The sequence below is a fragment of the Lithobates pipiens genome, unplaced genomic scaffold (assembly GCF_037356315.1).
Source record: "Lithobates pipiens isolate NorthernLeopardFrog02 unplaced genomic scaffold, aLitPip1_a1.2 Scaffold_13, whole genome shotgun sequence".
In the NCBI taxonomy this organism is placed as follows: domain Eukaryota; kingdom Metazoa; phylum Chordata; class Amphibia; order Anura; family Ranidae; genus Lithobates; species Lithobates pipiens.
This window is the reverse complement of record NW_027507718.1, coordinates 374,314,800-374,338,842: the sequence shown is the minus strand read 5'-3', so window position 1 is coordinate 374,338,842 and position 24,043 is coordinate 374,314,800.

Genomic DNA, 24,043 nt, shown 5'->3' with positions numbered 1-24,043 from the left:
TGTTAAAGGTACCGCAGTGAGGTTGGTGTTTTGGTTTAAAGTGGGTCACCGTCAGAGATCACCAGACTGGAATTTAGTTTAAAAAATGTTGTTTATGGTTTGATATACATGTTTATAGATTTATATATTTATATATATATATCTTTGGAGTGAGTAAAAGTTTGGGTTGTGTTAATAAAGGCCGTTGTGGCCAGTTTACTCCAAAGAGAAGGTGTGGTCTCATTATTATTATTATTAAGGTTGATAAGAAGGTCAAGGTGGCAGTGGGTCAGGAAAAGGGGACCTTTGGGCTACGCAGGTCATGGCTTTCTTTTGGCCACTCTGCCATAAAACCTAACTCTATTGAGTGTACGGCCTATTGTCGTCCTATGTACAGATACTCCAGTCTCTGCTGTGCAACTCTACAGCTCCTCCAGGGTTACCTTAGGTCTCTGTGCTGCCTCTCTAATGAATGCCCTCCTTGCCCGGTCTGAGTTTTGGTGTGCAGCCATCCCGTGGTGTGGTTTGCTGTTGTGCCATGTGCTTTCCATTTGGTTATGATAGATATGATAGGGATCATCAAAGATTTGGATATTTGGAGAGTTCCTTGGTCTTCATGGCAGAGTTTGGTTAGTATTGCCTCTTGCTTAGGTGTTGCAGCATCTGGGGCCTTTCAAAAAGGTGTGTATATGTAATGCAGATCATGTAACACTTATATTGCACACAGGTGGACATCGTTTCACTAATTATGTGACTTCTGAAGGTAATTGGTTGCACCAGAGATTTTTATGGGTTTCATAACAAAGGGGTTGAATACATACGCACATGCCAATTATCATTTTTTTTTATTTCTGAAAAATTGTTTTATGTATATATTTTTCTAATTTTACTTCACCAACTTAGATTATTGGTTTCTTATCCATCACATATAATTCAGATTAAAAAAACATTGAACTAAAGGCTGTAATGTAACAAAATAGGTAAAAAGCCAAGGGGGTGAATACTTTTGCAAGGCACTGTATATCTGCAATAAATGAATTAATAGGTTAACGATATGTTTCTTGCAATACCATGCCCATTTTCAATGAATGCCCCATCCCTAATTAAAGTACATTCTGTGCCTAGAAAAATATTAAAAGATATGAACAATTAACCAGTTTATTTTTTCCCTAATTTCAATTCTGTAAGTAATAAATCAAATTCTTATTTTATTGTGGAATATGTTTAGTTCAAGATCTGGTGCAGCTGTGCATGGTGGCCAATTAACTTCAACTTGTTCAATTAAGCTTTGACAAAAAAACAAAACAAAAAAAACTGGAAGCAGATTTGTATGCAGAGCTTAACAATCTCCTGGTTTAGTAAACCAACCCCAATGTATAAGATTTGCAGTGTCACTTCAGTACCTTATTAAGAAACCTATACCAACCATAGGATGTCGGGAATTGCAAACCGCTCACCTCCCCCATTTTTTCCCATGACATTTCAATTTGACTTTGATATTTTTGTGTGTGTTTCCTGTATTTCCTGTAAAAGGTACAACAGTCTAGTCACAGGGGAACCTTATTGCCGACATCAGTTGTTGTGACTTAATACTATTGTTTCCTCCGTCTTTTCTTAACCTCTTGTAAAAATCCATTTCCCTTTTTCTCATGAATGATGGGAATATGCACAAAATATCCTGGTGCTGGTGATCTCTGTTACAGTGAGCTTTTGTAAGGATCTTTTTATAGACTTACCCAGAATCCGTTATACCACTCCAGGTACTAAAATAATAATTTTGTCATCCGACCACATCGTTATTATCAAAAGATTAGGAGAAAATACTGTATAATTTTGAATGCAGTGCTGGTAAATTCCTTACATAATATATATAGAACATTCACTTTACTAGTCAATACTCTAAAGCCTGCAGTCCCCGCTACAGTCTTGATCACTAGGGACCCATAATTTAAACATTACATAAGGGATATACTGTATTACACAAATATAAAATACCAAACATCATAGTGGTATTAATATAGCTAAATCACAGTTGTATTAAATAGCAATAATAATAATACATCTAATAATAAGTCTTGACAATGACAATACATCACACAAATTTAAATGAATAGGGCAAGGCCACAGCTTTTACATATTTTATTTAAACAAAAAACAAATATACAGATTACATTTGCCTTACAGTTGCTAAAAATGCCAGCCAGTGACCACATACAATTCAATACCAAAGCAAGGTAGGTCTGCCCAACAAATGCAAGAGCTATGTTCCCTGGAGTTGAACCATCAAAGTTTGGGATGTAGTAGTAAGGTTCCTTGCTGGGGAGAGGGGTGGTGAGAGGACTTTGCATTATGGGACAACTTACATCCCCCTTGGGGTTGGAGGACACTGGAACACCCTTCTTGTGGGCATGGGCCTCTACTCGTGTCTCTACTTTCTCTGAACTCTATTTTGGTATGTTTACAATCCTAAAGTTGTGTGCCGTTACCGCTTGTGGGAGGCTGACTAGTACTTTATCTTATTACATAGTAAACTCTTGAAATGTAAGCTTCTTCTTCTAACCTATATAAGGACTTCTGCTAGAAATGACCTTTTGCATTGGGGCTTAGTGCATGACCCTTTTTATTATGTCATGTCAGACCAAAAAACATGGTACTTTGTTAATAGGTCTTTTGATGCAGATTTCTCTTGCCCTTTGCCAAGGAGCATTGGGGTGCCATTAAGAATGCCTGCAAAAAGAAGGATGTGTATTTTTGTGCATCACAGGAACATGCACAATTTTTCTCACATTTGTGCACCTCACAGGCGTGAACAGGCCCTGAGAAGCCAAATAAAGCAAGGTAGATGTGCTAATTTATATGCCACAGTGTCACAGTAAAAAGACAATCCATAACAATAGCATTAAAGACGACAATCATAATCACCACAGCAGCCATTTTTTCCCACTGTCCTTCATTTCCCTATTCAAGCAATGGCATTGTCCTCATTCATTCTTTCTCCAGCGACCTGCTGTATTCCATGGAATGTTAAGGTGTACCTTTTGTGGCAGAAATACTATGTTTAAAAAATGTTGCCCCAGAGCTTGCTGTGTGTTACTGATATTACTGAGGCATGGGACGCACCAGTGTATCAGTACAGTAGTGCACTAGCTTGGATTGGGAAATTGCATAATTCTCAGATAAAACAGCCCTACTTGTGAATATTCAGTAAAATTAAATAAACGAAAAAAAAAAAAAAGATGAATCTCCATTTCTCCTGATTTCCATCCATTATGAACCAGCAGCGCCTTATAAATTCCACGGCTTCTTTTTGTTTTTACCCAGAGATGTCAGCTTATGTATCAAAGAAAACTACACTTAAAATAGTTTGTGTCAGGTCTTTCTTGACTCCTTCAAGCCCCATGGATTTAGTTTGAAGTGGAAATTTCACTTTTCAAACACGCGCTTGATTTTTTTTTTTTTTTTTTTTTATGTGCTTCAGTTTTTTACTTAGTGATAACAACAGAACATTACAATGCCTGTTAGGGTGATTAATGTCATAGCTGTAGTTAATTAGAAACAATGTCTGTGAACCAGAAATGTCTGGTTTCTTCCGTTTACTTAGTAAAATGAATGAAATTCAGTAAAAGAAGCAGGGAGTTAATTTACAAAGAGGAAACCATTAACAACTCAAGTTGGTGCACCTCAATGAACAAAACATAACAACCAGATGGCAGAAGTGAATCATCAAGGGAATAAACACTTTGTAATACAACACATTGAGTTTATAAGGAGCTATTCCAGGCAATGGATGAAAGTGTTCAATAAGCTGCTAATGCTATCCAGGAAAAACAGCAATTGCTCCAAAGTCAGAAACGTCACTAATGCCGCATATACACGACAGGACTTTCCGTCAGACTAGGTTCGAAGGGATTAGTGCGACGGACAATCCGATTGTGTGTGGGCTAGCCCGTTCGTTTTTCGGAAAAAAAATCAGACGGACCTAGAAATAGAACATGTTTCAATCTATCCGACGGACTCAATTCCGACGGACTAAAATCAGGAAAACCGTTTGTCTGTGTGCTGGTCCGACGGACCAAATACGACGCAAGGGAAGCTCTTGGCTACTGGCTATTGAACTTCCTTGTTTAGTTCCATTTATGTCATCACATTCAAAATGAACGGACTTACGAATGGACTAAGCCAGTGATGGCGAACCTTGGCACCCCAGATGTTTTGGAACTACATTTCCCATGATGCTCATGCACTCTGCAGCATAGGTGAGCATCATGGGAAATGTAGTTCCATAACATCTGGGGTGCCAAGGTTCGCCATCACTGGACTAAGCCCTTGTACACACGGTCGGAGATTCCGACAACCAAATCCGTCGGATTTTGTCCGTCGGATTTTGTCCAACGGATCTTGTCCGAAACTGTTGCATACACACGGTCGGACAAAGTTGTCGGAAAATCCGATCTTTCAGAACGTGATGACGTAATTTCGTTACGATGGGACTACGTTCAGGCTAGTAGCCAATAGATTTGATGTAGGAATTTGATCTGAGCATGCGTGGCACTTTGTCCGATCGGAATTCTCTACACATGATCGGAGTATGTCCGATCGGAGCAGTTTGTCGGAAAATATTTCCAGCAAGTTGGAAAATTTGGTCCGACGGATATTCCGACGGAAACAGTCCGATGCATACCACACACAGTCAGAATATCCGACAAACCGCTCCGATCGGACACATTCCGACGGAATCTCCGATCGTGTGTACAAGGGCTTAGTCTGTTCGTGTGTGGCCAAGTGCATTCATTCGCAAAGTCCTTCGGAACTCCGCCGAAAGTCTGTCAGGAAGACTGTCTTTCCTAGTCTGCTGGAAAGTCCGGTCACGTGTAAGCAGCATTAGTCTTGCTTAACCCCCCTAGTGGTAATCCCGAGTCTGGCTTGGGTTGGGATTTTACTAACAGGAGCGGTTACTCCGAGCCAGACTCGGGATCGCATCGCTGGATGCAGGGAGGACACAGTGAGACTTACTTACCTTGTCCCCTGGATGCAGCGATGTCCTCTGTGCTGTGTGAGCGAGCTGTCCTCCTCTCAATTCACAGTGCCGAGTGCCGCCGAGCTCCGTTCCCTGCGGCGTTACGGCGCACGGGAGGGGAGAACAGCGGCAAATTCAAAAAAGTAAAAAGACACAAAACACACACAGTACTGTAATCTTACAGATTACAGTACTGTATTAAAAAATACACACCTCCTTTGTCCCTAGTGGTCTGTGCAGTGCCCTGCATGCACTTTTATATTATAAATACAGTTTTTTTCTGCCTTGGGAAATGTAGTTCCAAAACATCTGGGGTGCCAAGGTTCGCCATCACTGGCTTAGTCCATTCGTAAGTCCGTTCATTTTGAATGTGATGACATAAATGGAACTAAACAAGGAAGTTCAATAGCCAGTAGCCAAGAGCTTCCCTTGCGTCGTATTTGGTCCGTCGGACCAGCACACAGACAAACGGTTTTCCTGATTTTAGTCCGTCGGAATTGAGTCCGTCGGATAGATTGAAACATGTTCTATTTCTAGGTCCGTCTGATTTTTTTTCCGAAAAACGAACGGGCTAGCCCACACACAATCGGATTGTCCGTCGCACTAATCCCTTCGAACCTAGTCTGACGGAAAGTCCTGTCGTGTATATGCGGCATTAGTGACGTTTCTGACTTTGGAGCAATTGCTGTTTTTCCTGGATAGCATTAGCAGCTTATTGAACACTTTCATCCATTGCCTGGAATAGCTCCTTATAAACTCAATGTGTTGTATTACAAAGTGTTTATTCCCTTGATGATTCACTTCTGCCATCTGGTTGTTATGTTTTGTTCATTGAGGTGCACCAACTTGAGTTGTTAATGGTTTCCTCTTTGTAAATTAACTCCCTGCTTCTTTTACTGAATTTCATTCATTTTACTAAGTAAACGGAAGAAACCAGACATTTCTGGTTCACAGACATTGTTTTAGGATTTGATTACATTATTGAATAATTTTTATTATTCTTTATTATATTATAAACTTTATCATACCCGGGATGTCTGCTAGACTCTGGTTTGAACAGATTTAAGAGAGTTATTCCTAAGAATTGCAGGACTACAATATAAAACGCCAAATTTCCATGCTAAATAATTGTACCGCTTTCAGCACCTAAATCCAGACTGAATCATACCTCCAGGGAGGTTAATACTAGTACAAAATTAGCACACACAACTATATGGAGGCTTGGTAATAGGTCAGTAGGAGTATATTTCATATCTATCGGCTTCCTGCTTCACTAATCACATTTAAAGCGGAGGTCCACCCTAAAGTGGACCTTCCGCTCATTGGAACCCTACCCCCCTCCGGCGCCACAATTGGCACCTTTCAGGGGGGAGGGGGGTGCAGGTACCTGTACAGTACAGGTATCTGCACCCACTTCCGGCGTAGATTCTGCAGAAGGTACGCCCCTTTCCGCAGAATCAACGCCCCTTTCCGAAGGTCCCCCGCTGCCTGCTGGGAAACACACTGATCCCAGAGACAGCGGGGACCATCCTTATTGCGCAGCGTGACTCGCGCATGCGCAGTAGGGAACCGGGAAATTAAGCCAAAAGGCTCCACTTCCTGATTCCCATACCCAAGATGGCGGCGGCAGCACCCAAGAGACGATCGAGAGATCGGCTTCGGGTGCCGACATCGCGGGCGCGCTGGGCGGGTAAGTGTCATTATTTTAAAAGTCATCAGCTGCAGTATTTGTAGCTGCTGGCTTTTTAAAAAAAACAAAAAACGGCGGACTCCCGCTTTAAACTTCCAAGGAGGGTTTGAATCTGCTTGGTGGTTGTAAAAATTCTCTTATACCAGCATTTATTTTATATCACACCTTCTATGTGTTTAATGACACAAAGAGGGTATTCTTCTTTACCACCAGGATCACCAAATTACAGACAAGAGTAGGTTAAAGTGGTTCCAGAGAACAAGGTCTAAATGAAAAAATTAAATACTATACAGGTAAGCTATGTATGCATCTAAAGGTATATTTCAGTTCTGGGCAGAGTGTGCATTTATTAACACAGCACAATAGTAGTACAGAGTATCATCATGAACTCAATAAAACGGTTTTAAGGAATGCGAGAACTATGAGAAGTAGAAGTTCATAATTAGCTTTTCCATGCAGATTGTCCTAGGGCTCTCCTTAACGGTTTACATAAATGTTGCCTACCTGGCAGCTGAGGCAATGTCCCATTGTTGCATCCCACAATTCAGTGACATGTTCTGATACCTAGTAAAGGGTCATTTCAGAAAGTCTATCTTTTTATTATAAAAATTATTTAAAGTGCTAATATGAATACATTTATTAACTACCGGTAATTAAATAACGAATTCAACTGCAGCTATTCAAATGTGCTCTGACACTACATACATAAAAGTTAAATACAATTAACCACTTACTGACCAGCGCACGGCGATGTACGTCGGCAGAATGGCACGGACAGGAAAATTGGCGTACAGGTACATCCATTTAAAATTGGCGCAGTGCCATCACGTGCACGTTGCCGGTGGCGTGTGCCTGTGCCGGTCAGGACCCCTGTGAGTCTGACCGCGGGTCGCGCGGACTCGATCGCCGTGGGGATACCAGCAATCGTCTCACAGGGAGGGAGAATGGGGAGATGCCGATGTAAACAGCATCTCCCCGTTCTGCCTAGCAACAAGTGACACTGATCTCTGCTCCCTGCGATTGGAGTAGAGATCAGTGATCTGTAAATCACAGCCATGCCCCCCACAGTTAGAAACACGTCCCTAGGACACACTTAACCCCTACACTGCCACCTCTTGTTTAATCCCTTCACTGCCAGTGTCATTTACACAGGAATCAGTGCATTTGTATAGCACTGATCACTGTATGAATGACAATGGTCCCAAAAATGTGTCAAAAATGTCTGATGTGTCCGCCATAATGTTGCAATCACAATAAAAATCGCTGATCGCCGCCATTACTAGTAAAAAAAATGATTAATAAAAATGCCATAAAACTATCCCATCTTTTGTAAACTCTATAACTTGCGCAAACCAATCAATAATCGCTTACCAAAAATATGTAGAAGAATACGTATCGACATAAACTGAGGAAAAAAAAATTTTATAGATTTTTTTGGGGATATTTATTATAGCAAAAAGTAAATAATAATGCATTTTTTTTTCAAAATTGTTGCTCTTTTTTGTTTATAGCGCAAAAAATAAAAACTGCAGAGGTGATCAAATACCACCAAAAGAAAGCTCTATTTGTGGGAAAAAGGGACAACAACGTGGTTAATAGTGCGCTAAAGCCCCCAAAAAACACACAGTGCATAATATTACAAACACTTGTAAGGAAATGTCCATATGCATGAACTTGCTTGAGAAACTAACAGAATAAATTTAGTGACCATAGGTGATAATAAAATATATATAGTGAAGTGAAAGAAAAATCACCACCATCTCAGTGTGAATTTCCTGCTCACCTTCCAAAAATAAACTTTGAATCAGATGTCACTTTCAAACAGAGACCCTCACTAGGATCAGCTTAATATGTTTTCCGTGTTTAACCACTTACAGACCGGACCATTTTGCTGGTCAAAGACCAGACCACTTTTTGCGATTCGGCACTGTGTCGCTTTAACTGACAATTGCGCGGTCCCAAGCAAAGTTGACGTCCTTTTTTTCCCACAAATAGAGCTTTCTTTTGGTGGTATTTGATCACCTCTGTGGTTTTTATTTTTTGCGCTATAAACAAAAATAGAGCGTCAATTTTAAAAAAAACGCATTATTTTTTACTTTTTGTTATAATAAATATCCCCCAAAAAATATATAAAAAAACATTTTTTTCCCTCAGTTTAGGCCGATACGTATTCTTCTACATATTTTTGATTTAAAAAAAATCGCAATAAGCGATTATTGATTGGTTTGCGCAAAAGTTATAGCGTTTACAAAATAGGGATAGTTTATGGCATTTTTCTTAATAATTTTTTATTATTATTTTTTTTACTAGTAATGGCGGCGATCAGCCATTTTTATTGTGACTGCGACACTGTGGCAGACACATCGGACATTTTTGACACATTTTTGGGACCATTGTCATTTATACAATAATCACTTCTATATAAATGCAGTGATTCCTGTGTAAATGACACTGGCAGTGAAGGGGTTAACCAGTGGGTGGCAGTGGTGTGTTACTAACTGTGGGGGGTAGGGCTTTCATTTAGTGAACACTGATCTCTGCTCCAATCACATGGAGCAGAGATCAGCATCACTAGTTGCTAGGCAGAATGGAGAAATGCTGTTTACACGGCATTTCCTCCATTCAGCCGTCCCGTGAGATGATCGCGGGTATGCCCGTGGCGATCGAGTCCGCGGGACCCGCGACCGGACTCATGGGGGTCCTGACTCGCACGTGAGTGCGCCGCCAGCGGCGCGCTCGCGATGGCAGGGCGGCATTGAAGATTGGACGTACCTGTACGCCAATATGCCTGCCCGTGCCATTCTGCCAACGTACATCGGTGTGCGCTGGTCGGGAACCGGTTAAATAATGATTCAAAAATGTTTCTGTGGTCCTCCATAGAGGATAGGTCCTTCCTGATCGCATTCAATCTCAACAAAGATAAAATAGCATCATCGCGCAAAATTGCTGTACATTGATTTCTACTTAGTGAAGAATAATCACTCACATTTAGAGTCATAGAAAACGCATATTGAACGATCAGTATTGCAAGCAGCTCTCCTCCTCACTGCACGTCCAGTATAACGAAATACCGGAAGTGATGTCACTGGCTCCTCCCGACGGGTTGCTTCACTTGACTTTCTCAAGGGAAATTAAAGTTCTTTTTCCTTGAGAAAGTCATGTGAACTGTGATGCAATGCATCAGGAAGAGCCAGTGACGTCACTTCCAGTAAGGTGGCACCAATGAGGTGGCACTGATGGGCACTGATGATGAGCACTGATGGGCAGCACAGATGTAGTGCACTGATGGGCATTGATAGGCGACACAGAAAGGCTGCACTGATGGGCACTTATGGGAGGCACTGATGGGCAGCACTCCTGGGCACTGATATTCATAGGCTTTACTGATGGCACTGGCAGGCATTGGGGACGGGCACTGATTGGCATTTCCCTGGTGGTCTAGGGTGGTGCCAATCCCTGGTAGTCCTGGCGGCATCCTGGTGGTCCTGAGTGGGCATCTGAGGGGGGGCTGCCCTGATTAACAATCAGCATAAATTCCCCTGTCAGGAGAGCAGCCAATCGGCTTTCCTCTACTCACGCCTGTTTATATTGTGATCAGCCGTGATTGGACACAGCTGATCACGTGGTAAAGAGTCTCTGTCAGAGGCTCTTTACCGAGATTGGTGTAGCGGTGTGTCTGACTGGCACACCACCCCACCAATTGCCACAATGCACACCCCCATGGGTGCACGCCGCTATGGGTGCACGAGAGCGGCCATTCTGGGAGGACTTCATATGAGGGCCTCCCAGAACGAGAGCCGCGCCGCCCCGCCCTCATTTGATGGCTGGCGGGCGTGAGGCAGTTAAGGTAGGTTTAGACGAAGTAATCAAAGCATATTTTATAGGTACAAGGAAGCACAGGTTTTGTTTAACCACATGTCTTAAACCCCTCCCACTGCTAAGCACTTGGCCATGCCTACATTTTTATGTGCGCCGCAGGTCTTATCCCTCCTCCATTGTCACTCATTCTGAAGTGCAAACGTTGGGAGGTCTGCATAATTCAATCCCTTGGTGGCAGGATGTCTACAAGTGTCCACTTCGTGGCTGAAGGTGTGAGTTATTGTTAAGTCACCATATGTTAGAAGATCATTACATGTAGGTGAAAAAAGATTTTTCTTCAAGAAGTAAAGGATAACACAAACAAAATCTTCACACATATTCCTGTACAGAATTCTCTAAGTGTCCCATAAAGTGAATGTACCTTAGGCAGATGGCAAGCTCCTAGAAGCAATCCTTTTCAAGGCAAGAGTCCGTTTAGACAGTAAATCCACAAAAGGCAGCAAGTAATCCCCTGGAGTCCATGATCTGGCAATAATCCTGACAAGGCAGTAAGACCATAAGGGTCCACAGGTCCCAGACCCCACTGGAAACCTCATATGGGAACCTCAACTGGGCTCCCATCTCCCAATCCCCCCCCCCCCCCGCTCCAAGGGGGTGATCTATTCCAACAGATTAACATCTACATTTAGGCAGTCTTCCCCTAACAGCCTCTCTGGACACTTGGTGGGCTTTTTTTATATGGTAAGACCCGAAGGGGTGGTAACCTTAAGGAAAAAAGGTGGAAAATGGTAACTTTTCCTGCTCAGACACCACCAGCTCAACAGGTTAACCTGAGAACACAGTACATTTTAACAATTTGCACCTGGCTGACCTTCTTAACTTGAGAGCATAAACACAGTCAGCAAGAGAAAAACAGTTAACTCTTTCAAACCTCTTGTAAGCCCCTGCTTACAAGTGGAACCAAGGTGTGGCCTGGATAAGCTGCAAAAATGATTACTACTGACTAAATTATGCCAACCACAAAAAAGCACTATAGCTGACACCTACAGTACATACACACTTCATCTTATAATTGGAGTCTCTGCATGAAATTATCCAAGCACAGGAAGAACTGCTACACCAACCAGTTTTTATAACTAATCACAGAAGGACTTTGGTTATTCCAAAAAAGCATTGCTATTGTAATTAACCACTTCCTGCAATTATTGGTTTGGAACATTTTTCTAGTTTTGGCAATTCTATATATATGGGTAAATTATTTTACTACAGCAAATACTGATCTATGTGCAACAGTAATAGGATTTTTATAACAGTTTACCTGTAAAATCCTTTTCTAGGAGTGCATCACGGGACACGGAGCCATAGTATTAACTATATAGGTATATAGGCACCCTCAGGGGATGGACACTGGCACACCCAAGACATGAAGTTCACTTCCTATATAACCCCTCCTCCTACCAGGAGTGCCTAAGTTTTTGTAGCAAAGCTATATACACAAATCCCAAAAGAGGGGAGGGACCTCTGCGTCCTGTGATGTACTCCAAGAAAAGTGTTTTACGGGTAAGTGGTATTTACTTTACATCACGGGACACAGAGCCATAGTATTAACTATATGGGACGTCCAATAGCAATGCTGTTTGAGAGGAGGGAGACACAACCTTCAAGGGCCCACAGACTTGAGGACCTATAATACTGCCTGCAGCACACTGTGCCCAAAGGTGATATCCTTTTTACATCCACCTGATAAAACCTGGTGAATGTATGTACCAAAGACCAAGTTGTGGCCTTACAGATCTGAGCCATGGAGGCATGGTGATACACTGCCCAAGAAGCACTAACTGCTCTGATAGAGTGTGCTTTGACTTGAAAAGGTGGACCTTACTTTTAAACATAAGCCTGAATTATAACTTGCTGAATCCACTTAGAAACAGTGGATTTCGACACTGCCTGTCCTTTCGTAGGACCTGCCATCAGCACAAATAAGACATCAGTCTTCTGTATTTGAGCAGTCCTCTCTAAATAGACTTTGACCACTCTCACCACATCATGACAATGTAGTGACTTCTCTTCTCTAGAACATGGTTTTGGAAAAATGATGGAAGGACATATCTTGGTTCAGGTGAAACCCTGAGACCACTTTAGGCAGAAAACATGGATGAGAACGCAACATGACCCTGTCCTCGTGAATAATCAACTATGGCTTTTTACAAGAAAGAGCAGCCAATTCCGAAACCCTCATTGAGGATATAGCATCCAAGAATACTAACTTCCTTGTCAGAAGGACTAAGGGCGTATACTGTATCAGTTCAAAAGGCTGTTTTTGTAATACTGACAAAACTAAATTCAAGTCCCAAGGGTTCAAAGGTGATCTAACTGGCGGATTAAACCAATCACCCCTTGCATAAAAACCCAGATCAAGGAATGCGAAGAAAGTGGTCTGTGAAATAAGACTGATAAGGCCGAGACTTGGACCTTAATAGTACTCAAGGCCAGCTTCATCTCTACCCCTAATTGTAGAAAGGCAAGAATTCTGCCTATGCTATACTTCCAAGGGTGCCAACCCTTGGATTCACACCAGGAAATATAAGCCCTCCAGAATCTATAATATATGATTCTAGAAGCTGGCTTCCTTGCATTAATCAAGGTAGAGATAACTGACCAGGATAGTCCACGTTTATTCAGAATGTGGGTCTCAATAGCCAAGCCATTAAATTTAGAGAGTGAGAGTAGGTCGGGACGTAGTGGGAGGGACCATGGATCCCCCACCGCCATCTTTATGATTTCTGCATACCAGGACCTTCTGGGCCATGCTGGGGCTACAAGAATTACTGTCTTTCTTTGCAGTTTGATTATGCAAATAAGTCATGGCAGCAACTGAATAGGGGAGAATGCATAAATCAGTGTGAACTGATTCCACGGGGTCACCAATGCATCTGTTCCGCATGTGAGTGGATCCCTTTTCCTGGACACAAAGTTGACCAACTTTATGTTGAATCTGGACGCCAGAAGATCTATGTCCAGAGTCCCCATTTTTGGCAAACAGCCAGAAAAATGTTGGGGTGAAGGGACCATTCCCCCGGGAGCAACTGCTCCGCCTGCCAATTCTCTATTCCCAGTGCATTGGCATGCAGTGGCATTGTCAGTTTAGAGCCTGACAGGACAACCCCGTAACCTGAATGTCCAGGCCTTCAGAGCCAGACATGCTGCCCAAATCTCTAGGATGTTGATGGGCAAGGTTCTTTCGGTTCTTGACCACTGTCCCTGGACAGTTGTCTTTTCTAGTACTGCTCCCCAAGCTGAAAGGCTGGCAACTGTCGTTACCACCTTCCAGATAACTGGTCTGAAGGATTTTCCTTTCAGCAGATTCCGGGTTACCAACCACCAACTGAGCATCTGGGACACCCTTGGGGACAGCCGCATTGACAAATCTAGAGCTTGATCCATTTTGTTCCAAGCAGACAGGATACTGTTTTGCAACAGTCTTGAATGGAACTGGGTATAGGGAACCAATTTCGAATGAAGCCACCATCTTTACTAACAACCTCATGCAAAGGCGAGTGGAGGGATCTCTTTTTGACCTGACCACCTGCACCAGCTCTCTTATGGCGTTGATCTTTGCCTCAGGCAAGAACACCTTTTTCTGAGCTGTGTCTATGATCAGACACAAGTACTCCAGCCTTTTTAGCAGTTTTAAGGAAGGCTTCTCTAGGTTGAGAATCCAAACTAGATATTACAGGTATTTGGTTGTAATGTGCACGCTTTGCTCCAAACAGGCCACAACTGATCTATTAGCAATAGATCGTCCAGGTACACCAAGACTGTTATGCCCTGCACCCTTAGCCTGGCTAAAGGTGGAGCCAGAACCTTTGTAAATACCCGGGATGCTGTAGCCAACTTGAAGGGCAAGGCTACAAACTGAAAATGATGCTATTCTACCTCGAGCAGAAACCTTTGATGAGCGGGGAATATAGGAACATGCAGGTATGTATCCCTGATGTCGATAGATGCCAGAGGTTTTCCTCTTTGTGGGATAGTAACCACTGACCTGATCGATTCCATGTGAAAAGAGCGGACCTTCAGGAAATTATTTCGTTTTTTTCAGAACTAGAATGGGTCTGACATCTGCATTCGGTTTTGGTACCGTGAAGAGGTTTGAATAGAACCTCAAACTTTGCTCTTCTGTGGGAAGCTGCATGATCACCCCCTGAGCCAGTAATCCGTCTAATGCCCAAAACAGAGATTGCCCTTTCCTTGGATCTTTGGGAACGTTTGACCTCAGAAAACAAGGAGGTGGAAACTCCCAAAACTCCAGTTTGTACCCTAGAGTTATCATGGAGATGACCCATCTTTCCTGAATTTCCTCCTGCCAGACTTCTGAGAACTGCAGAAGTCTTCCCCACACCCTGGTGAGTGGGGGCGCCCCTTCATAATGAGGCTTTAGAATTCTGTTTTGCAGGTTTCCGCCCCCAGGACTTATTTTTTGCCTGGGCCTGACCCTGAGGTTTTCCCCTAGACTCTGACGGTGGAGGCCGTCGCAACTGCCTAGAGTTTCCTTGGTAAAGGGTTTGAGTTGGGGAGGGGGATCTACCACGCTTCCTATCCTTTTGAATGGAGGATGCGATTAAAGCCACTAGTGTTTCCTCTAGCCCTAACAGGGTGGTGGAATATGCATCTTCAATCACATATACAGGGGCTGAGATGCTAGAAGTGTGGAGACATAACTAAAGTCCTCACCGGCTGGGGGTGATGTTTTAAGAACCTTTTTTTTTAGGTGTTTGCACTGATCTTTCTGGGAGGCACAGTCCTAAGCACAAAAGCAGAGTCACTAAGTAAATGCACTACTTGCTGAACTATAGTCTGCAGCTAATAAAAGTTCAGCCTGGTGCTGAGTAAAATGTGGGAATGCTTGCATGCAGCACCTTACGTGCCCCCAGCGCTCCTGTGTCCTGTGTGATTAACAGCCGTACTCTCCAGCTGCTAGCTGAGGAGAGTCTGCTTTCAGGGCCCGGCTTCCCCCGTGCTTGCGCCGTGTGTCCTCGTGGATGCCTAGGCGTGTGGCCTAGGCGGTGACGCGCCTAGGCCACACCTTTCCCTTCATCGCCCCCCTCTCTCTTGTTTAAAATTCAAAGAACTCCTGTGCGCGTGCGGGCAGGCGGGCAGCATTTGGGACTGCCATTGGCAGGCCCAGCAGGAGGAAATGGAGGAGAGACCGGCCTTATGATCTTTACATGAGCTGTATGAGGGGATATAGAGTAGGGGGGCGGGTAGATGTAGGGGGAGTACAGACTACTGTTGTACCTCCCAGCCCCTTAGCAGGGGGGAGACGTGCATTATTTGCCAACCTTTTCCTTGAATGAGGAATCCCCCCTGAGAAATGCTGCTGGCCGAGCCCACACACATGCTATCAGCTGTGACATGGAGCTGAACTGAGAGACAACTTACTAAGGTATGTGCGTTTACTCCCTCTAGTGGAGACTTTAAGACATGATAAAGTGGACATTTTAAGGCATTTTACCCAAGGAAGAAAAATCATAGGTAGACTTTTTACAGTTCCTAGGCTTCTTCCCTTACATTACCCTCGCCGCAGGATACTGCTTATGACAGATAGATCCAAACTTCACCCATCACGGCGGGCTACGTTTAGCAAACCTTCAAGGACCAGGTCCCTTTTTATCAGGGTTCCACTCCCTTGGACCTGTATAGCATCCCGCCAGGAAAAACTTTAGGTAATGTGAGCATGACCAAAGCACTGAGTCCCGGGGTCCAGCCCTCCAAGGAGAGGTGTTACAGGCAAAACCTCGCTCTTCTTCTACAAGGCCTGGGTACCATACACCTTGGCCTCAGTGGCACTTTGGATGGATCCGGTCAGTGGAGGCTGTTTAAAGCGGGAGTCCGCCGGGACTCCGCGTTTTTTTTTTTTTTAAAGTCAGCAGCTACAAATACTGCAGCTGCTGACTTTTAAAATAGTGACACTTACCTGTCCAGCGCGCCCGCGATGTCGGCACCCAAAGCCGATCTCTAGATCGACACTCGAGTGCTGCCATCTTGGGTATGGGAATCAGGAAATGGAGCCTTTCGGCTTCATTTCCCGGTTCCCTACTGCGCATGCGCGAGCCACGCTGCGCAATGAGGACGGTCCCCGCTGCCTCTGGGATCTGTGTGTTTCCCAGCAGGCAGCGGGGCACTTGCGGAAGGGGGCGGGCACTTGCGGAAAGGGGCGTAATGTACGCCCCTTTCCGCAGAGAGCTAGCCCGGAAGTGGGTGCAGTTACCTGGATTATCCAGGTAACTGCACCCCCCTCCCCCCTGAAAGGTGCCAATTGTGGCGCCGGAGGGGGGGAGGAATCCGATGAGCGGAAGGTCCATTTTAGGGTGGACCTCCGCTTTAAATCCAATAAGGATCCCTCCGGTGCAGCTCCTCAGAGCACATCTACACACGTGACCAACACCTTAGACACTGGCGAAAAAACTGAGGTACTCCTGGTAGGAGGAGTGGTCATATAGGGAGTGAACTTCCTGTCTTGAGTGTGCCAGTGTCCATCACCTGAAGGTGCCTATATACCCATATAGTTAATACTATGGATCTGTGCCCTGTGATGAACGATAAAGAAATACAAGTTTCTAAAACATAAGAGTTACCAAAACATTAACCTATCATTATTCGCCAAAAATTATTTAATGTCAAATAACATATTTCTATATATATTATTGACTATATATGTAACAATAAGCAAAATTATCATTTATAGATTTAGCCATTTCAGGATATGCTGCTTAACCAACTACCTACTGGCCACTTTTACAGACTGTATACAGACTGTACTGAGGGAACAGAGATTTGGAAGGGAGAAAAGAAAATCAGGAGAGGTGACAGAACCAACTCTGCTGCAGGGAGACACACACACCAGTTAAACCTGCCAGGATAATGTTTTATCTTATCTCCCTGATATTCTCTCCTATCTCCCTCATGAGCAGTCTGAACTTCAGCACTATAAAGCTTGTGTCAGCCTTCTTCTCTAGCTAAGCCAAGATATACAGTCAAGGTTGGAAATATACATATTTTATTCACAAAACACGACATATACTGTAGTTTGAGGTCAGAAAGAGAGTGAGAGTTTCCACTAAGGAAAAGACGACATCACATCCGCCCATGTGTTCAACGCTAATTGGCGTAGACTTTCTGTTTTTCTCCAGGCATCCTAGCCTACCCTACACCATCTACAGCTAGCAGGACCCTGATTGGAAGTACCCGTAGGATGGAGAGAAGCAACCGACATTGTACTTTCATCCATTGAGCGTGTTTTTCATTTTGATCCTGTGAGTGTTTTTAATCCTTTGTGAATAAATCATTCTACTCTAATACTATACTTAGGGGGCGCTTCCCCTTTTTTCTCTTGTCATCGGCCACTAGATGGTGAAGACTATCACAGGAAATAAGTATGCCACTCAGCTCAATCTAATGCTCATAATGTGGACATTTCGTTTTGCCCCATTTGCACAGAACAAATTTAAATGTGAATTTTTATAAATATACCCATAGGCATTGAACTGGTAAACAAAATCAAATATACAGTATTGGTAGTTACCCTCTTGACTTATATGATTGGAGTATTATACAGTTTTTATATGGTGTGCTATGATGGTATATAGCCCAAACTTTGGATACAGGTACATTTTTAATGTAATATTAAGAAAAAAATTGCTTCCTGTCCAAAAATACATTAAATTCTTAGGAGATATTTCCATAAGAGAGGTTAATCTCCTTGTCTGAACAGCTTTCCTCATTTGAATATTTATCCTTACCTTTTGCGTCAACTCTAATGCTGCGTACGCACGATCAGACTTTCCGGCAGATTTGGTCCGGCGGACCGGAATTCGAAATAGAAATAAAACATGTTTCAAATCTATCCGACGGACTCAAGTCCGACGGACTAAAAATCAGGAAACCGTTCGTCTGTGTGCTAGTCTGATGGACCAAATACGACGCAAGGGCAGCTATTGGCTACTGGCTATTGAACTTCCTTGTTTAGTCCCGTCATCATGTTTAAAACAAACTGACTTTTGAACGGATTTAGTCAGTTCGTGTGTGGCCAATTTTTGTTCAGAAAGTCCGTCGGTCCTCCGCCGAAATTCCGTCGGACCTAGTCCGTCGAAAAAGTCTGGTATGCGGCATAACATTTTGGATTTCCCCTACTTTTTTGTCTCAGTGACAATGGTCACCAGTACAAACAGAGAGGGCGAATCTTTCCATTAGAGCACATAAAAGCTTCTTCACTCTATCCAAACTAAAAAAATAAAAATAAAAAGTTTGGCCTTTATATACACATATGATATGAGTTTCCTGATACGTATTGAAATAAACTAAAAAGGACTAACTTCTTCACATGCAATATAATGAAAAACAAAGCCATCTTCAATTTTCTCAGCATTTACCATTGGTAGAAATCAGTGTTCAGAATGAATTTGTTATTCATAAGGAACACAGTACCAAAGCTGTCTCTTTCCCAGGGCAGTTTAAATAAGGCAGGGGACTGAGACCTTTTTAGGACACTGCTCGGTGCAATCAATTAGGAAAGGACTACTTGAGACTTTGGAACAGAGTTTGTCATTTTTGGCATTGTGTAATGTTTTAAGGGTGTGGTATCTCCACCTCTGGAAGCCGTACAAAACTTTCAACATCACAAATATAACATAAAACAGTAACAGTTTAGATATTTAAGTTCACATGAACGAGACAATGGGGAACATTTTACATTTGAAAAATGTGCCTGCCTTCTCAATATTTTTTAATGTTTAAAATGAATTAGATTGACTTTGGAAACTGAAAAAGTGCTAATTTTTGAATTGTGCTTTGCGTAATTACTGATCAGACTTTTAATAATAAAATATATCACCCTTAGAAAGACACAAGTACCTAATAATACATTTCTTAGAAGCATACCTTTTTTCCATGATTGCACTATGTAGTGGTCATAATTTGGTATTTCCACATTCACATTTAAACTGCCTTTTTTATTTTCAAGTTATTTTGTTTTTTCTTTGTTACTATTGATCTTTAATCAAGCTGCTGGCTGCGTGACAAGCTAGGTCAAGTAGATCTGACAGCCCTTCCCCCACAACAGTCTAGCCATCGATACATGCAGTTCCGAGCCATGTGCAGGTTTGGCAATAACTGAGCTGGATGGCACTGGGCAACCTAAGGAGCTTCACACCTTGGAACACATATGACTATATTAGCCTGCAGTCTTTCTCCTGTCACATTCCCCAACCCCTTTCCTCATGGGAAGTGTTTTATGGGGAGGCCATATAGGCCATATAGGGGACTGTGTGAGGTGATTTTCCCCTCAGAGGGAGGACATGGGTCTATGTATAATTTTTGCCCTTAGGGAATTCACTGCTGCTGTACTTCCTTCCCCAGGAAGAGCAAAAGGGTTGGGTACTTTTGGGGCTTTACATACAGCCTGTTATGTGGCCCTGTGGTGGAAGGTCTCTCTCGTTAACTGCAGCATGTGGGTGCTTCCCCCTTTAGAGTGGCATATGGGGGTTGTTAGGTACTTCTCTTTAGGATACAGTATGTTTTTCCCAATCACTTTCTCCCTCTCTAGGGAAGTCCTGGTAAAGTATTCCATTGAAGCCAAATTTGTAGATGTGTAATTTCCCCAGCCGCCATCTTGGAGATAAATGCTTTGCCCAGCCCATGATTTTGAGCTGTCTTGGGTGAAGGGTAAGTCTTCTCAGGAAATGGGTATTCCACTTTCAGAGAGTGCAGTTGCTGCTCCTCAGGTTGCAATGTGGCTCACACATATGTTTTCTCCCTCTGTCGTGGCAGTGTTGGAGCCAGCTGCTGTTGGGTGGGATGCTGTGTGGAAAACCTGGGCTATGATCTTTCCTTTATACCATGTAACCTGGCAGAGAAGGGGGTCACTGCTCTAACTTAAGCTTACGGGTGTCTTTTTTCCAGCAGATTTGTCTCCATTGGGGGTTGCAATGGGACCCAATGGTGTCTTGCCTCCATTAAAGGTGGACAGGCTGTGTCCAGGACCAAAGCATGCACAAAGCATACAGAAGAAGAGAAGTGGCACTGTGCAGAATCCATACATAATAAATCAGAACATATACTGAGAATTACAACCTGCATACAGAACAAGTAAAGTAGTACTGTGCAGGGTCCATACAAAATAAATAAGAACAGATACTCAGAATTACATCCAGCATACAAAACAGGAGAAGTGGTGCTGCGTTCTTCTATATATTCAGTATAATAAAACATATTGAGAATTCCACCCAGCAAGAGATGTGCTAATGTGCAGGGTCTATGCATACAGAATAAAAATAGATATTGAGAATTACATCTAGTATACAGGACAAGATATGTGCTACTATACAGGGCCCATACATACAGAATAATAACAGATACTAAAACTTACACCCAGCATAGAGAGCAAAGAAGCATTAAAGTGATTGTAAACGATCACCTTGTAAAACAATCCATTCAGTTTAAAATAGAAATGAACGGCAAACCATTTGTGTATAGCTATTAGAACATTATTGATACCTTTTCTTCCCTTTTTAAAAGTGATTACATTCCCTGTGTTGCCTCTATTCTTAACTGCATAAGAGCTGGGGGAGAAGCAGCAACCGTACACTGAGCTTCTCAGTAAATGGCTTTGCAGGGGAGGCTTTGTGATTTCAACAAAAATTTAATAAAGAACAATCATTCCATTAAAATTTCACATGAATGGCCAGCTTAAAGTGTTACTAAAGTGTATTTTTTTTCTAATTAAAATAACAAATATGTTACATTCACCTGCTCTGTGCAATAGATTTAGCCCTGCCCCTAATTTCCTCTTCACTGCATTTGATTGATAATCAAGCCAATCACATCACAAGTCTGACCATTGTTTGAGTCCCTGTGTGAAGAGGAAGAATGAGGAGAAGAGATGCAGCCATGCACACCGCTGGATCTCTTCTCCCCTCTCTTCCCTTTCACACAGGAAAGGGGAAGGACAGAGAAATATAAAAATAAAAATAAAGTTTCACTAATGCAAGGAATGCATTAAGATAAAAAAAAAACATTTTTAGATTTAGTATCATTTTAAAGAGAAGTGATCCATAAGCCTGTTATATTGGCTCTGCTGAGCAAACTAGTTTAAATCAATGAAAATTTGAGTCAGATTTTCAGCCAGTTTGATTTGCAGAAAGGTTGCTGATAATGAGTGATCCAGATCCGTCAGATCTTCTGCAATTTGTGTGGTGTTGGAAGCACCTGTCTGATTCTTTCAGCTAGGTGGGGATCCCCATAAACCATTGGATCCCTATGATCCAGCATACAGCTTACCTGGAACCTACAGCAGCCAGAAGTGCTCTCCTGTTAAATGAAAATGTATGCTGGATTTCTAGTCCTGTGCGTGTAGGTTACATGGGTTAGTATCCCTTAAAGAGAGACACCTCCCCTGGTTGGTATTGTGGGTGGGGCTAGATTAGGCCTTTAAAATCTTGAGCCAGTAGAGCTTGGGGTAGAAGGTGATAAAAAAAGGTTATCCCAAGTACACTGTCATGAAGCAAACCCTTTGGTGTAAGCCCAGTTCAGGCTCCATTGGAGAACCTTCCTATGGGCACCTACGGTGAGGACAATGGAAAAATTGGGTGGCCATCTAATGTTAATGTTGGACTCGCATTGTGCAGAGTTATTGATGTCGGCACTAAAGAGGCAAAGGTAAAGGGTGTCCTGGCCAAAAACCATATATTATGTTTCTGCTACTACAGTAAAAATATTAATAGGTTGATTGTGTGGACATTCCTTATTTCTGGAGGTGGGCTTTAGGCCAGAAGAATGTGAGTGCTCAAAGATGGTGGAGTTTCTCCACATTACAGGTGTTTATGTACCCTATCCAATTCCTGTGGAGGAGGACAGTGGGAAGAGTCCTTGTCCAGCATGGCCGTTGCTGACAGTGAATGTAGGCTGATCTTAATATTTGCACTGTATTGCCGCATACACATGGTTGGATTTTCTGATGGGAAACGTTTGTTGGGAGCTTGTTGTCAGAAATTCCAACCGTGTGTAGGCTTCATTGGACATTTTCCATCGGAATTTCCGACAAACAAGATTTGAGAACTGGATCTCAAGGTTTCCAAAAACAAAATGCGCTGTCGGAAATTCCGATTGTGTGTACACAATTCCAAAGTTCCACGCATGCTTGGAATTAAGCAGAAGAGCCGCACTGGTTATTGAACTTCAATATTCTCGGCTCGTCGTACATCACCGCGTTCTTGACATTCGGAATTTCTGACAACATTGTGTGACCGTGTGTATGCAAGACAAGTTTGAGCCAACATCCGTCGGAAAAAATCTCATGGATTTTGTGGTGTCGGAACGTGTGATTGTGTGTACGCTGCATAAGTCTTTGAATTTGGGACTTTTCCATTGCCTATTTGGGGGTGTTTAGGCCTCTGGATGTAGCGTCTTCATATTTTTATGTTCTCATCTCTTTATTGCTTAAACTGAATACCATGTGTTATCTTTAAAGGAAACCCTTAGTGAAAGAGCAATGGGGTCTGCCATTGATGATCCTCCTGAAAATGCTGACTTTCTGGCTGTCTTGTCCCCCCTGATTCATTGACCTGTAGTGTGAATGCATCAAGTGATGTCTGTTGTCTATTGATAAAAGCAACAGATCATATTGATTCATCACATTGATCTATTGCAAAAGACGTGTGTAGGACTTAACCGGCCTCGTCTGACCTGATTGTCTCAGTAAAGTAAAACATTTTACCAAACAGAAAGTTTGAAAAGTGATAAATGAACATAAAAAAGGTATTAATGAAATAAAAAGATATTCATTCCCACTACTGTTACATTTATAGTTGTACTTATTACAGTCTGGCAGAATGTCTGAATAGCTATAACATTGGCTACAGCTATGATTCATCCTAACCTATGTCTGGATATTCACATCATTGATAATATACTTGAGTAGATTAATAAATTAGCTGAAATAAATAGCTGTACTGTAGATATAAATTGTTATACTTTGCCTGTGATAAAGCTGGAAAAATATAGCTGGAGTAATACAATTTCTTGGCTAACATTCATACCACAATCATTCAGTTTGCTTTGTACATCAGGTATATATATCATAGAGCCTCGTCATCATGAACTGGATGTTTCAGTCAGACCTTAGTCTGCAAAGCTTGCAATAGTAATCTGCTTAGTTAACCAGTTAGGTCACTCTCATTTTAAATCTCTTTTTTGTCTAATTTACCCGTTGTCTTCCTTCTTAACAATGCTTGTACGGTTTTATAAAGGAAGGCCTTACATCAGTCATATGTTCACATCAAGTATGTTAATATAGAATGGGAAGGGAAGTGTTATACATATTAAATCTCAAACCTTCCATGTATTGGTCTTACATGGAATGATTAATTGTCGGCTATTGTAAGGAGCAAACGCGGCACATAACCTTGAACTACAGTTAGACCAGTGAATAGCTAAAAGTTTCCGCTTCTGAAGTATAGTATATGACCTAGCAGAAGTTTCTC